Source organism: Dromiciops gliroides, chromosome 2, assembly GCF_019393635.1.
Source record: "Dromiciops gliroides isolate mDroGli1 chromosome 2, mDroGli1.pri, whole genome shotgun sequence".
In the NCBI taxonomy this organism is placed as follows: Eukaryota; Metazoa; Chordata; class Mammalia; order Microbiotheria; family Microbiotheriidae; genus Dromiciops; species Dromiciops gliroides.
The window spans coordinates 133,052,528-133,067,561 of NC_057862.1; the positions used below are offsets into that span (position 1 = coordinate 133,052,528).

General features: G+C 33.7%; 1 pseudogene; it reads left to right on the forward strand.

Moving 5' to 3' along the window:
• Positions 1-1,250: 1,250 nt before the first annotated feature.
• LOC122738399 overlaps positions 1,251-15,034 on the forward strand; it is a 125,425-nt pseudogene continuing 111,641 nt past the window's right edge.

Sequence of the window (15,034 nt, forward strand, 5' to 3'; positions counted from 1 at the left end):
TTTATATGTAATTCTTGCTTTATGTATGCTCTCTTCCTAATAATATTACATAAATATACACTTTTTGAAGTGATTCCCACAAAGTAGGACTTGCAGATAAAAATCACATTATTTTTACTTGTAAAACTAAATGATGCTTTATTTTAAAACTTAAGATTTGAGAGTACTTGGCTTGAATCTTTTAAAAATTTATGGTAGATTTCACCTATACAGAATGACCTCACTTATGATTGTCTCATTCCTATTAATATATTTCTTTAATAGTTAAATCCCTACATACAATGAGTATGTTTAAGAGGTTGCATAAATAACTCTATAGAAAACCTATGGGCTGGCAGAGACAGGGATGGGGAGAGTTACAGACCCAAGTTACCAAATCATTCAATGAGAAGGGGAAAAAGTCATCTGCTTTTATACATGCATGCTATCTAGCATGATGAAAAATAAAACAAGGTGTACAGTTTTTAGAATTTTCACTAAGTCAAATTTTGTAGCAATATATTTCAGTTATCTTGTTTCTAATGTGCCTTAGGGTGGTAGGATTTTTGTGATTACAGTTTTTTAAAAGTGATATATACATAGATACATATATACATGTGTGCATGCATACATACATATAATTTTCTATCTAGAGTTAATGTACAACTTGTACAACTTGGCTGAAGAGTCTTACAGGCATTTCCAATAATTCCTGTTACAGTGTAGTTTGCTATAAAAGGGTCAGGCTCACCAGATGTTCTGAATGAGGCCTCCCTGAACTGTTGCAGAGTGGAGAGAGAGAGAGAAATAAAGCTAAATCAAATTAGTCATCGTGGTAAGAAAATAAAGGTCATATCCACCAGCATCTGAGTAAATAGTCTATACCAACATGGCTATCTTCACTTAGGTACTAATTAAGAACTGATTGTCCTTCTAGGTGAAACCTTAAAAATGCCTGGCGGTGAGCTATTTAAAATCCACTATGGAGTATGTGAGATGAAAAGATAGAGAAGCATAATATCCAGAGGAATTGTATCTCTTGGATACGGATATTCTCCTGTTTTCCTCCCCGCCACCACCCCCCCACCCCCGCCCAAATCCCCAGTTCTTTGTTTTGATTACAATTTTTCTCCCTTTAAGGAAGGAGAAAGTATGCTCTAAGACGGTCTTGTGTTACAGCTTTTTTACCTTTGTCTGCCTAGCTCAGCTGGTATTTAATTGGTCAGCAATAGGAGGGAAGTCTCCTTTGAGGTAATGAATATTGACTGTTTATGTTGAAATGTCACTGTGAAAAGAAAGCCCAGCACCAAAGAGGCAGAACCCAGTGTGAGCGTTTCAGACACAAAGAGGACACCAGCAAAGGACAGGCATTGAAAAGCAAAGCAGCTGAAATTCAAAGAGTGGATGAAACAGAATTGGCCTACATGTGTGGGAATTTAAGCTGGCAGTTGACAGGTGAAAAAGTCATTATTCTACCTGTTATATCCAAATGTAATTGCTTGTTTTCCTGAAAATGACATAGAGGCCATGACTCACATAAATGTTTTAATTGAGAAATCCTTCTCACCTTTTAACAAATAATTTTATTTCAATGAAAGGTAATAGGCTAAACTTAAAAATTAATAATAATGCAAATTCTGGCCAGGAGAATAAAATATTGTAAGAAACATTTTGTCAAGAAAGCACTCACTCTAAAGGCCTGTTCCATGTGCACAAATGTACACAACTTTTGTGGAAAGTTTTGTCTGGAGCAATTATATTTGCATGTTTTTTTAAGCAGAAAAAAATGATCAATACTGTCATGAACCAAATGGAGTCACTTAATTATTTACTCAGAAAATTTTGATTTTAAAATTAATTTAATAATTTAAAGTTTAATGCTAATGCAGACTTTTTAAAAATTGAGCATGATTTTGGGCTGTTACCTAAAACTTTTCCTCCTTCACATTCATTGCCTTTGCCAAAAAGGCATTTGAGTCTGATTTTGTTGAGTATGTTTTTGTTTTTTTCCCATACAATGGACCCTATATTATTAGGTGAAGAGGTTTTCCATTCATGCATTGAACATATGTAAAGCATCCTTAAGTTCTGCCAAATTATAAATGACCAGAAGTCACATCAGAAAAAAAGACTAAATGTGGAAAATTTAGAATGATTTAAACATGTAGGAAATTATTTCAATGATGCCAACTTTTGAAATTTAGTAAGGATTTTTTTCCCTTGGACTTACCAGTGCACATATTAATATCAAACATGATGGTGTTAGGCTTCTTGGAATTTTTAAAAGTACAAAAGAAGAAAAATTAGACAAAGAGAACTATGAGTCACTGAGTAACATTTATAGGAGAAGCAAAATAAAATAAATGTAAAGAATTGATTGAGCTCTGTAGAAATTGGGAAATTTATTTGAATGGGACTCTGGACTCTCTGAATAGGCAATCTGTATTTACAGTATGTCTTTACTGTTCTAAATGACATATTTGAACTTTTTTATATTTTTGACCCTCAAGTTTCAAACATTTGAAGAGGAGAGTTCATTACTTTGCTTCCTGAATCATTCTCTCATATTGAAATTGAGCTTGTTTTATCTTGCTTATTTTTATTTCTCAATCTCAATTGTCTGAGCTTCCTCCTCCCTGCAAAAACACACACAATAAATAAAAAGATAAAATCTTTAGTCACAATCTTATATTATGCTTGAACTCTAACCTGTGACATTCACCTAACTCGAACTAACAAGCTTTATGCCCCCATGAAGAGTGATACTTCTTCATTAGCAAGATCAATTTCACCTTTAAAAACCCTTTGCTTCCCCGATTGCATGAAGCCAGATTGAGACGTCTTGGGTCTCCTAATGACATTTAGGCGTCCTCAAAGACAAAAAAGGAAGTCATTACATCCACGGTTCACCTGCAAAGAATATGTCATTAAAAGAGGAAGCAAAATGAACCCCTGTCAACTTGTTAGGGCCCAAAAGGTAATTCTGCCATCAAATATAGAGTGGGCTATGATACAGAATCCTATTATTACTGACACCAAATAACTTGCTGATGTCAAAGGTTCTCCTTCCCAGAAAAGTTCAGGTGTTGCTCAATTCATTAATGTGTCAGGTTGAAGAGACGTGATGTCATTTCTGTTGTCTGCAGGGATGAAAACTGGAGTCTACTTGCTCCTGTCAACACACTATCATCTTAATTTCTTTTGCTCTGCACCTTATTGCCAGCTGTAGGGGGTAAAGTGTCATGGGAAATGCCTCCTCAAAAGAACTACTAATATTTGACATATATGACTTGAAGCTGCCTTTTTCTTTCTTCAAATATTAGTTTTATTAAGACAATATTATTTGTGATTATTTTCTTTTTGCTAATGACAGTACAGAAGAACCCTGAATATAATGGATGAATGTTGTATCTGTTAATTGCTTTTTTAATGATTTAGAACAAATTAGAACTCAGATCCGTGAATTTGCCTGTTTATAAAGTTATGTATGTCACTACAATAATGGTTCACCCTGAAAGAAATAGACTTTTAAATTTCTATACATAGTAAACTTATTTCCTGTATCATCTCAGGATGTTTGCTTTCTCCCTTATCTCAACTATTGTTTTAGAAATATATAAGCGAATCCAAGCTGACCTTCTTGCTAAGGATTATTAAAAAAACACCAAACAAACAAAAATACCTTATACATAGGAGAGAATGTGAAATTATGCAGAATTATAGAAAGTATATGAGAGATGACATGCCACTCTGAGTGTTTGTCTGTTAGAAAAAGACATTTTTTCTAACTTAATCTGTGCCCTATCTGGCATTATGCAACAGCCAACACATTTCAGTAGTTCTCCTCTCATTAGTTAAAGTTCAAAACAACAAATTTCAAATTTCTGAATCAATTATTTTTGAACAATAAAATTTATTAGGCAGATTGGGTGAACATATATTGTTTTCCCTCTCCCTTTTAAATACAGTGTTTTTTCCCCCAATTTTCTCCACAAATATTTATTAGCAGCAGGATGGAAAGGAGGTAATAATAAGTTCACCTACCAATAAAAATGTTAGCAGTAAAATTAAATTGTTATTAGAATGATTTGGGCAATCAGCAGCCTTAATTTCTAATATTTATTTATTTAATTCACTTAGAGAGTGCCAGATCTTTATTATCTAATTATGGCAAAGCTTATTACTTAGTCACTCTAATGGTTAGTTCAATGCTATTAAAAGAGACTATCAGCATTTCTGGCATTCTTCATTAAATAGGGCTACCTTTGGCCACTTAAAAAATAATTTGGTACAAGTCCATAATACTTAATGGAATATTATCACTTTCTTCTAACATGTACTTATACTATGCTTTTGTCTTCTCCAATGTCCAAATTTCCACTGAGTATAAAATTGTGTTTCCCCATTGGAAAATGGTTAGTTAATGACATAAAAATATGTTTTTTGACATACACATATTCTTGCTCTTCATCAGATGTTTTTCCTAATTACCAGTTAAAAACCCAAACAAGTCTCTAACGTCATCAAGAATACAACAAATGGATATAAATACCTCTGATGCATGCAAACAAATTAAAATAAAATAGGAAGGCATCCATTTTTTGTGTTGTTATCCAGGTGTTGAAAATTGGTATGTAAAATATTATGAGAGTGAAATTGTGCATGTATATACATAAACATATGCATACATACACTCATGGCTATATAAACTTTAACAGCCAATTTAAAAATCTTTCCACCATTACCATAACTCTGGATTAATATGTAATTTTAAGGTCAATTTGAGAATTCAATAGTGAACTTCCACATATACATTTATTTGGTATTGAATTGTATGTAGGATCCAAGGAACATTCAACAATATTCACCTAAAGGCATCTTAAACATGGTGCTGTTATAAGAACATGGGTTGCCTAGTCTTGTATTCACTGGTATATAGAGCACAAAACCTGGTCAGATGCACTGTATCAGTGGAATCACTCCCTCTGGGCAACCTATTCAACCTGGTACTGTGGGTTGTACTGTATATTTCAGGGCAATAGGGAAAGGTGTACACATTTTGGATTTCATATGCAAACATGAAGAAAATCAATCTTTATGCCCAAAAGATGGAACCATTGATGCAGAAAGTCACTGTGGTCCTGGAGTCTTGTAGGGAGAGTCTGAGAAAACAGATGTGGGCTTATAGCAAGATCCTGTGCTGCATCAGTGCCCTGCAATGCTATGGAGGCATGGGGGAGTTCAAATATAAATAGAGAGGGATTTTCTTTGCACTGACCTCAAGTTAGTGTTCTTTTGATCAAGAAAAGAAAAAAAATACAGTTGAAATAAAATGATGTGTTTGGTGTATTAGAAAACAAAAAGGATCTGAAACTATTTATCCTTTACTATAGGCTATTTCTGTACTGTACTCAGAAAAAAAATCTATGTGTTGATTACCATCAGTCATTTTCTAGAAGGGCTGTTAGAACTGTTTTGATATGTATCACAGCTTTGCATATATGCCTTTTTGTATTCAGGTAATATTTGATATTAATGATAGCTCACACTGATGTAACACCTTTCAACCTGAAGGGTACTAAAGGATTCTGCCAGCTAAAGCAACTTTTATATTACATAGAACTCCACCGAGTGTAACTAGCTCTGAATTACATACTGCTTGGGTGGAATGACAATTTCACTGATTCTTACAGGGATTATGATGGGGCAATTGGAACTCAAGAGTGCACTGACCATAGCTTGATTTATATTTGCATAGGTCAGTTTCAACCCTTTTTCCCCTCTTTTGGCCAATGTGATATATGAATCAGAAGTTGGAGTCCAAAAACCTGTTGTTTCAGTATTTGGCTCTTTCACTTACTAGCCATGTGACCACGGGTATGTCACTTCTCTGGTACTCAGTGTCAACATCTGTAAATTATTGTGGTTATTTTGAGAAAAGTGTTTTTTAAGTTGTAAAGCATTATATAAACACAGGAGTTTTATTAGCCTTTTGTAAATGCAAAGTTTTTTTTTTAAGTGCACATTAGTGATATACAATGAAGAAAAACCAAAAAACATAGAACTTAATCTTCAGATTGATGAATTTTTGAGGCATTTATCATATACCTGAGCATGATAAATTTTACTATACTTAATGTTTAGAAATTTTATTTGTTTCTACATATATTTAGTGAAAGTGTTATTATTTCATTGGATCTAAATTTTCAATATATTTTCAGAGTACCAGAGGATTAAAATAAATTGAATTCCTGTTACTTCTGAAATTTGTAGATTAATTTCCTGGTTGAACTTTTCTAATTCAAAAGTTTTTTTGATGAATAGTTAAAACAACAACAACAACAAAAACAAGCATAAGAAACCCCAAACCCATCTGGATATTCATCGGGGGCAGGGTTTTTTCATAGGAACACAATAACAACTGAACTAGTGCTTCAAAATTAACGAATGTTACAGTTGGAAGGTACCTTGGAGATTGTTTAATTTAGCTCCATCATTTTTTAGGAGAAGGAAAGTGAAATGCATAGAGGTGAGGTGATGTGATTTACTCCAAACTCGTTGCTGGCAGGCCTGGGAATTGAATGCAAATGTCCAATACTTTGGCTACAATTTGAGAACTGTTCTAGGTGCTGATTTTTTTTTTTTTTTAGAGTGAGGCAATTGGGGTTAAGTGACTTGCCCAGGGTCATACAGTTAGTAAGTGTGTTAAGTGTCTGAGGCCAGATTTGAACTCAGGTACTCCTGACTCCAAGGCCAGTGCTCTATCCACTTCGCCATCTAGCTGCCCCCTAGGTGCTGATTTTTAAGCCAAAATTTTGCAGCATCAGAGATTAACTTATTTTTTAATTATTCTAATAGTACATTGTTAAGTACTGCTGAATATTCAGATGCCTAGATATAGGATATACTAGTAGAAATTCTCCCAAGTCATGGAAGTCTGTGTAGAGGCAATGATGATAACACTCTATACCTTTCCAGGAATCCCAATTCCAATGTCGCATGGGAAAGTGTTAACCTTTCCTCCCCTTTTCTCAACTCGAGAACCATAGTACATGTTTACATACAAAAAGACTAGCTGAGGCACAGCTAGGTGGCGCAGTGGAGAAAGCACTAGCCCTGGATTCAGGAGGACCTGAGTTCAAGTCGTGCTTCAGACACTTGACACTTACTAGCTCTGTGACCCTGGGCAGGTCACTTAACCCCAATTGCCTCACCAAAAAAAAAAAAAAGACTAGCTTAATTAAAAAAAATATTATGTAAAATACATTCATTTGGCAAGACATAGTATGTCAGCTCTGGGGCGTTTTGGCAGAGCAGTAAAGGGAGCCTGCATACAGTGCAGCAGCCAGCACAGTAGCTGAAAGATGGGTAAAATGTGGGGTATGTGTCTCTAGTGCTTGTGTGCATTTAATGTGATCCCTAAACTGTGTATCTGACATTGGTTTTGAGGAGGAAATTATGACATTTAAAAGAATCTCCTAAGCTGTATAAAAACCAAGAATGTCTATAAATATTGATCCAAAATGAACAAAATGAATAATTTATTCCTGAATATGCTTATTTTCTTTGGCTCTCAGTCTTTAAAGTAGCTTTGTTTCTCCCCCACCCTAATTTATGGATAAGAAAATATTATGTTTTTTCCCCTGTCAAATGTTAGTTATTTTCTTGGGGGGGGCGGGAATAAATAGTTTCTTAAAAGCTGTAGAAGCCTGCAAAGGAACCAATAGCCACATTACTGAAATTTGAATGTATTATATGTACAATCTTTTTTTTTTCCAGAAAAAAATTGCTCAAGAATCCATAAATTGTTTTCATAATTTGTTGTCATAATTTCCTCCAATCTTTTGTATGTATTCTCATTGTACGGCATCATTTACAAATTTTCTTCTGTTTGCTTGATAAAAATAAGAACTTCATTTGCTAGGAATAACGATGCAAACCAAAAATATCCTATTGTGTAATGAGAGCAAAATAACCAGGTGCACACAGCATCCTTCACAGTAGGCACAACAAACAGGCAGACAGTTTGGAAGAAGATCTAAATCCACTCAAACATCACAATTGTAACTATTTTTAATTGATCTACAGTGTTCTGGCTTCTTCTTGGAATGTCTGTCAACATTTTCATCAGGGTCAAATTTAATTTTTTTTTCTTCATGTTTATTTATTTTTGTCATGCATCCCCTTCCAACCACATGTAAAAATGTTCCCTAAGGGACAGATTCAAAGAAGGCAATGCTCCTCACACTTTTCTGGGGACCTCTTGGTCATTTAAGTCCCACAGTCATCTGCTCTAATTCCAAATCTTCACATGAGAAGGATTTAAAAATTCTCTTTCTCACTAAGTATCTAGATCAGGTACTCCCTCCCTCCCCCCTCCTTGCCCGATCTGAAGGAATTAAAATGAAAATAAGGATATAACTATTCTGGAACTTGTCCTATTCCAATAACATCAAACTTTTGTATTTCCTAACCAAGTTGTAATACTCTCAAATTGTTCTTGGTTCCTAGAGCATCACAGATATTTATGGTGTTTTCGAGATTATGTGCAGGTTCATTATACTTGGTACCTTGGTCTCCTATGAGATAACAATTGTCTCCTAATTTTTGAAAGCCAGAAACAATACTCATGGGACAAATCTTATCTCTCAGAACCATAACTACAAAGGGGTCTGTTTCTTCCCTTAATATGTTCCAGAATTGATTAAGTATCATTAAAAATATATCTGAATTAAACATAAAAATATACTCCCATTCCCAAAGATGCTATAAAGATACTATATCTGTATTATTTGTATGACATGATACTCTAAAATTTCCAGGTAATGAAATATTATATGTGTATATAACTGTATATGTATATTTACATATGTGTATAATGTGCACATATACATATTTATATATATACATATGCATACCCATATTCACACACACATGTATGCATGAGTGTATATGTGTATATATGTGTGTGCGTGCGTGTGTGTGTGTGTGTGTGTGTGTGTGTGTGTGTGTGTGTGTGTGTTGGGCTCACTCCAGCAAAATTAAACTTTTAAAATGTAGATGGTTTACTGAGAGAACAACATTTCTATGCTTTTTCCTCCTGAGGTTATGAAACCTCTTCCTTTGGTAGGTAGTAAAATTGGCTTTGAAGATGGTATGACTGTCTCCAGGCATTACTGGCTCCTTTCTGTCCTGCCCTGGATCTTGACTCTTTTTCAGGTCTCTGCTCCTGAGACAATGGGTGATCAGAATGCCATAGCATTAGCCACAAGAATGGAGAGTAATTGGCCAGTCCAACCTAAACTCTTTCCACCTTAGGACTTCTGGGCATATCCCAAAACTTTTTTAACAACTTTTTTGCTCAAGCAAGATGGAGTGGGCTGGGAAAAAAAAACAAAAAACATGTAATTATAAAAAAGGAAAGTATTAGATTCTCAGTTAAGTTTTAAAAGCTGGATGGTATTAATTAACCACACATGACTTTATTGCTCTATTGGTAGTAAGTTCATAGTTGATTTTACATTAATTTAATCCATCATTTTAATATGCATATGTATTTACATATATAGTTTTATTATTTGATTCAGTTTTATTATGTGTGTGTGTGAATATGTATGTAGGTCATGTAAAAGTCTATTTAAGGAGGCAGCTAGATGGCGCAGTGGTTAAAGCACTGGCCCTGGATTCAGGAGTACCTGAGTTCAAATCCGGCCTCAGACACTTGACACTTACTAGCTGTGTGACCCTGGGCAAATCACTTAACCCCCATTGCCTAAAAAAAACCCAAACAAAAGTCTATTTAAGCTATTAATTTTTTGGGGGGGCAGGGCAGTGGGGTTAAGTGACTTGCCCAGGGTCACACAGCTAGTAAGTGTCAAGTTTCTGAGGCTGGATTTGAACTCAGGGCCTTCTGAATATAGGGCTGGTGCTTTATCTACTGTGCCACCTAGCTGCCCTAAGCTATTAAAATTTAAGACTTTGGGGACACCCTGATTTTTATTGATAGAGTATGCTTTTACATTGCAGTCATTTGTGGAAAATTAGAAAGAAAACTCTCCCTGGTGGACTAAAACCATTAACATGACAATGAATATCAATTAATAAAAAACCCAACTGATACAGTGCCCATATATAACAATGTATATGAAATTCTGGTCTAGTAATATTGTGTCTTCTGTGAGGAGTGTTAGTATATTGTGTTTTCTCGTCTTTGGGACCTTCAATTGCTTTTCATTTCCCAGAATCTGACTTTCTTCCTTTTATGGATCATTTTTAGTATTTGATTTGAGTTTAATTTAAGTTCATTCTTTTTGAACAAACATTTTAAATACCTACAATGTAAAAGCATTTATTAGGTGTCTACTGTTCTTTAGAATACTATCAATATAGGACCACTTTTGTGTTAAAAAGAATCATACATACAAATACCACCAACACACACATTTATAGTACACTAATAGTGGAGAAAAATGATATTCAATATTGTAAATGCCTTGTTTTACTTTTCATAACTATCTTAATGATATTAAATCTATTCCAGGGCAGCTAGGTGGTGCAGTGGATAGAGCACCGACTCTGGAGTCAGGAGTACAACTCTGGAGTCAGGGGTACCTGAGTTCATATCCGGCCTCAGACACTTAACACTTACTAGCTGTGTGACCCTGGGCAAGTCACTTAACCCCAACTGCCTCACTAAAATATATATATATATATATATTCCCTAATGCATAGGAAAGGTTGATCAGAAATTTTTTGGGAAACCTTTCCATTAATTTATTCTATAAGGAGGAGAAGGTCTTTTCCATAAGTTTTTGGGCAGTAATATGATTAAAAACCACTATATCTCTGTTACCTCTGTGTATGACTAAAACCCTTATGCACACTTTTTCTAGTTTACAAAATGGTTGTATAAATATCATTATTCAATTCTAGTAGCCAGTGGTCTTTGAGGATGTTGAGTCCACTGGCTATAGCTAAGTGATTTTTTCTCTTAATTTTCTCCACGCTACTTTTTTAATTCTATGCTGGAGTGTTTATACTAGAGCTAGGAGGGGAGAATTTTTGGAAAAGCCTGCAGCTCAAATTTTCAAATGTATGTCTAAAGTTCCACACAGATAATACACTTTCTGAATAATCAAGTACTTGAATCAGTTAAGTTTTTGTATTTCAAAAATTTAGGATGCAAATGTCAATTGCTGAGGAAATTTCCAATTTAAATGTTAGTGAATCTAGTATATATGCATATGTTCCTTAGTAGAAGTAATTTAGTAAATTCTTATCCAATGTCATTAATGTATTACATCTATGGGAAAAAAGTTCTCCCTAAGTATAGGAACCTGCTTAGAGTTGACTTCCTCCCCAAAAAATGATGCAAAAAAGAAGTCAATTTTCAGTTGGTTTGAAGACATTATTGGTGAGGTGGTAGATAGCTTTCAGAAAGCAAATTGATCCTTTATCCCTGAGAACTGATAATGATACATGCTTTTCTCTTCTTGGCAATGAGGTAGGGGAGAAGAGGGGAAGAATGCAGCAGATATTGTCAGACAGAGTAACTCTTTTTAGTTTAACTTTAAAAATATTTTCAAATGAGTTCAATTCAAGGAAAGACTTGGGGGAAAAGGGACCATGTCCAGAAAGGACTCTTATGAAAAATACGAAATATAACAAGAAATACACACACACACACACACACACACACACACACGTGTGTGTGTGTATGTATATATATATATATATGTTTAGTGAAAGCAAATGTTGACATATTTGAAAAACACAAAATCTTATCCATATGAATATGGACACAGCTATTAGCACATAAATGTATATTAGAAATTATTGTTCCTGTAATACTTTCTTTATATGAAGATATATCTCTTGTTTAAGTAATGTTCAGCAGTACTATTCACTGGTATGATGCATTTGACATTATGTTGAGGCCTTAGCAGCAAATTAGATCACAAACTAATTATGATCACTGAAATATTAAAAATGCATACATGAAGAACCATAAACATTAGATTTTTCTCAGAACTCTTGTTGATATGCCTTGTGTTATGATTCACTTTTTACTAAGAATGATTTTTTTTAATGTCACATGTTAACCGTAATTTCCTTTGTGTATTATCTCCAAGTAGCTGTGAATGGACAAAGATATTATATTAAAGATTAGCCATTTCTCAGCTACATATACATAACAATGAAATTATGACAATTCAGAAATAGTATTTAAGGAATGCCTTAGTATCAGACTCTTGCACAATACTGTTTGAACATTGAGTTTGAACAAGTGACCCTGCTCTTTTTCTTAGTGAGGTATTTTAGCAGATGCAAACTTCTCATCTCAGACAATTAGGTGAATAATTTTTCATGGGTGTGTTCCTTGTGGATCTTTTGCCTTGGCTTCCAGAATTCACAGCATTAATAGGGTTAAAGGTTCTGGCATGGTGAATTTATTGTTGACATCTCACAGTCCGTTAAAGCGGGATCACTAATGGGTGACCTTGAGGTTCGACCGTTCCAGACTTGAGAAGATCAAGTCTCAACCCCCTCCTGCAAGTGCTCTGACCCTTCTATTCTCACTCTCCCCTGGCCTAACCTTTAACTCACTGATCTTTGACCAAATTATTAAGCAAACACCTGCTTAGGTCTCTGGCCCAAGACTCTGAACCTGAAGAGCTACCATAATTTCATATAAATAAGCTGTAGTAATAATAATGCAAAGTACAGAACAAAGCTGTGGGCTTTGCTTCCAGTAAATTATTTCCAGTAAATTATTGTATTGCTACTGACCACAGGCAAAACAAATTCTTTAACATGCTGTGTATATGGTGAATCAATGTTAACCTAGTTGACTGGGAAAATGAATTGTTAGTAGAGACATTGGAGCTTCACTTACTCATGTTAAATCTGACAATAGTGAAGTAAAATTTATATTCTTTTATAAAAAGAGTCAGGTCTAAAATTAATCCCTGAAGGTCTCAGACTTCCTGGTGATAGCAATGTAAAAGAAAAAAAAATTAATACAGGTGATATAAAAAATGAATAAAAAGAAGCAGTGAAGTTTATAGGACCTCCCCCCCTTTTTTCTTTTCTGAAGGATATAGAAAATTCATCTAAATTTTACAATGAAAATAACTCTGATTATATACATAACAAAACCAACAATGAAAATTATGATGCCAGTTGTGGATTGTAGCTCTTCTGAATATGTTGATATGTTCTTTTCTTTACCTCCCATAGTATTACACTAAAATATGAAAACATAATTCTGTATTTTCTACAAAAGTGAATCATTTAAAATACAGTGAAATCCTATGAACTTTTAGATTTCAATAACTTTTAATTTTTTCAAGTAAAAAATTAATCTTGGGTAATACATGAACTAATATTTTTGTAAAACAAAGGCTGACAAATTATTTATTATGATAAAACATTAGCTAAAACATTGAGGTAAAAGTGATACTTAAACGAATATTGAAATAGCCTTTTAGAAAATTTCATTTTCTTTACCACATGCCTAATCCCAGGTTTCGTATGGTTTTGTGGACTTTTTACATGTCTTTAATTCATAGTTTGTTTATCCAAGTGAATGTATTTTAAATCTCAGTTCCTATTTTATAGATGCACATAATTAGAGATCTAATATGCCCAACGACCAAATGAAATATCAAGTAATGTGAAAAACAGAATATTTTTATATAATTGATGTACAATAACAAAATAGGAGTCCATGTTATATGTTGATAAGTACTCCAGATTTTAGGTGATTTAGTGTTTTTATTTACCATTATACATGGTTATTTGAATAAAATTAATTTGAACTATTTTCAAATAAAACATCTTATCTAGAATCTTTCTCAACATACTTCTTGTACTTTGAATTTGTATATCTATAAAATAAATGTTTAATTTTTAGCTTTGGTTAGTCTCATGTTAAGTAGGAGCTCCGCTTAAAAACATGTTTCCAAAAGTTGGAATATATATGAAAATATGTATAAACATGGATACGTGTGGATATGTACTATACCTTAACATATTGCATATATTACCTTGTATTATGTACTAATATGCAATGTATTTCTAAACGTATAATATATGCACACATATTATTCTTTTAACAAAAGTCTAAATTAATGTAAGGCATATAATTATATGGGGAATTATTTTTATATAACATATTCTGACTCAATATTTCCTTGTTTAATTCAATAATATATTGGAGTTTAAACAATTATGGCACAATTGTACCTCATGAGAATACTCTACTTTGCTATGGCTCCTAAGGAGTGGATTGTTTCCTTATTTGTGAAGCTGCTCAGTGTTCTTTCCTTTCAAATATCCTTCAATTTACTTGTCTATGCAAATCTATCCCTGAAAGAGGATTGTAAGCAGCTTGAAGGCAGGGACATTTTTATTTGTGTCTTTGCAACTTCTGACCAAGTATAGTGCCTGGCACATAGTATGTGCTTAATAAATAAAGAATTAAAAATGTTTTCCTGTGGAGAGTCATGATTCTTTTTACTATGGAAGCAGAAATACTAATACTATTAGCAGTTACTGATTTGGATGTAGTCATTTAGACCTGCACTAAAAATAGCAACATTATTTTGAACTGATATAAAAATGGGATTTTAGTGCTCCCAAACAACATTAATTAGCTTCATTAATTTATTTCACTAAAAACAAAAAAGAAGAGAAAAGATACATAGGTCTTATTAGATAACACAATAGGACATTTTAATGCCGTAAGTCAGAGCAACTTGATGATGAATTTTTATATGGGTAGAATAATGTTTTAATTTCAACAATCCATAATATATGTTAGATGGCTCAATTCTGTTTAAGTTTTACATAAAAATACATTTTATGAGGAGTACTTCGCAGTAGTTCCAGACACTAATTAGCTGTGTGACCATTGCAAAACATTGACTAAGGTTGTTTCCTCTCTGGTTGCTGTGACGAAAGTATTCTGAAAACCTAAGGTATAATATGATAACTTCAAAAGTGAGAGAAATTATTCGAAGAGTCAAGTGGTGGTAGGTAACAAGGAAAATAA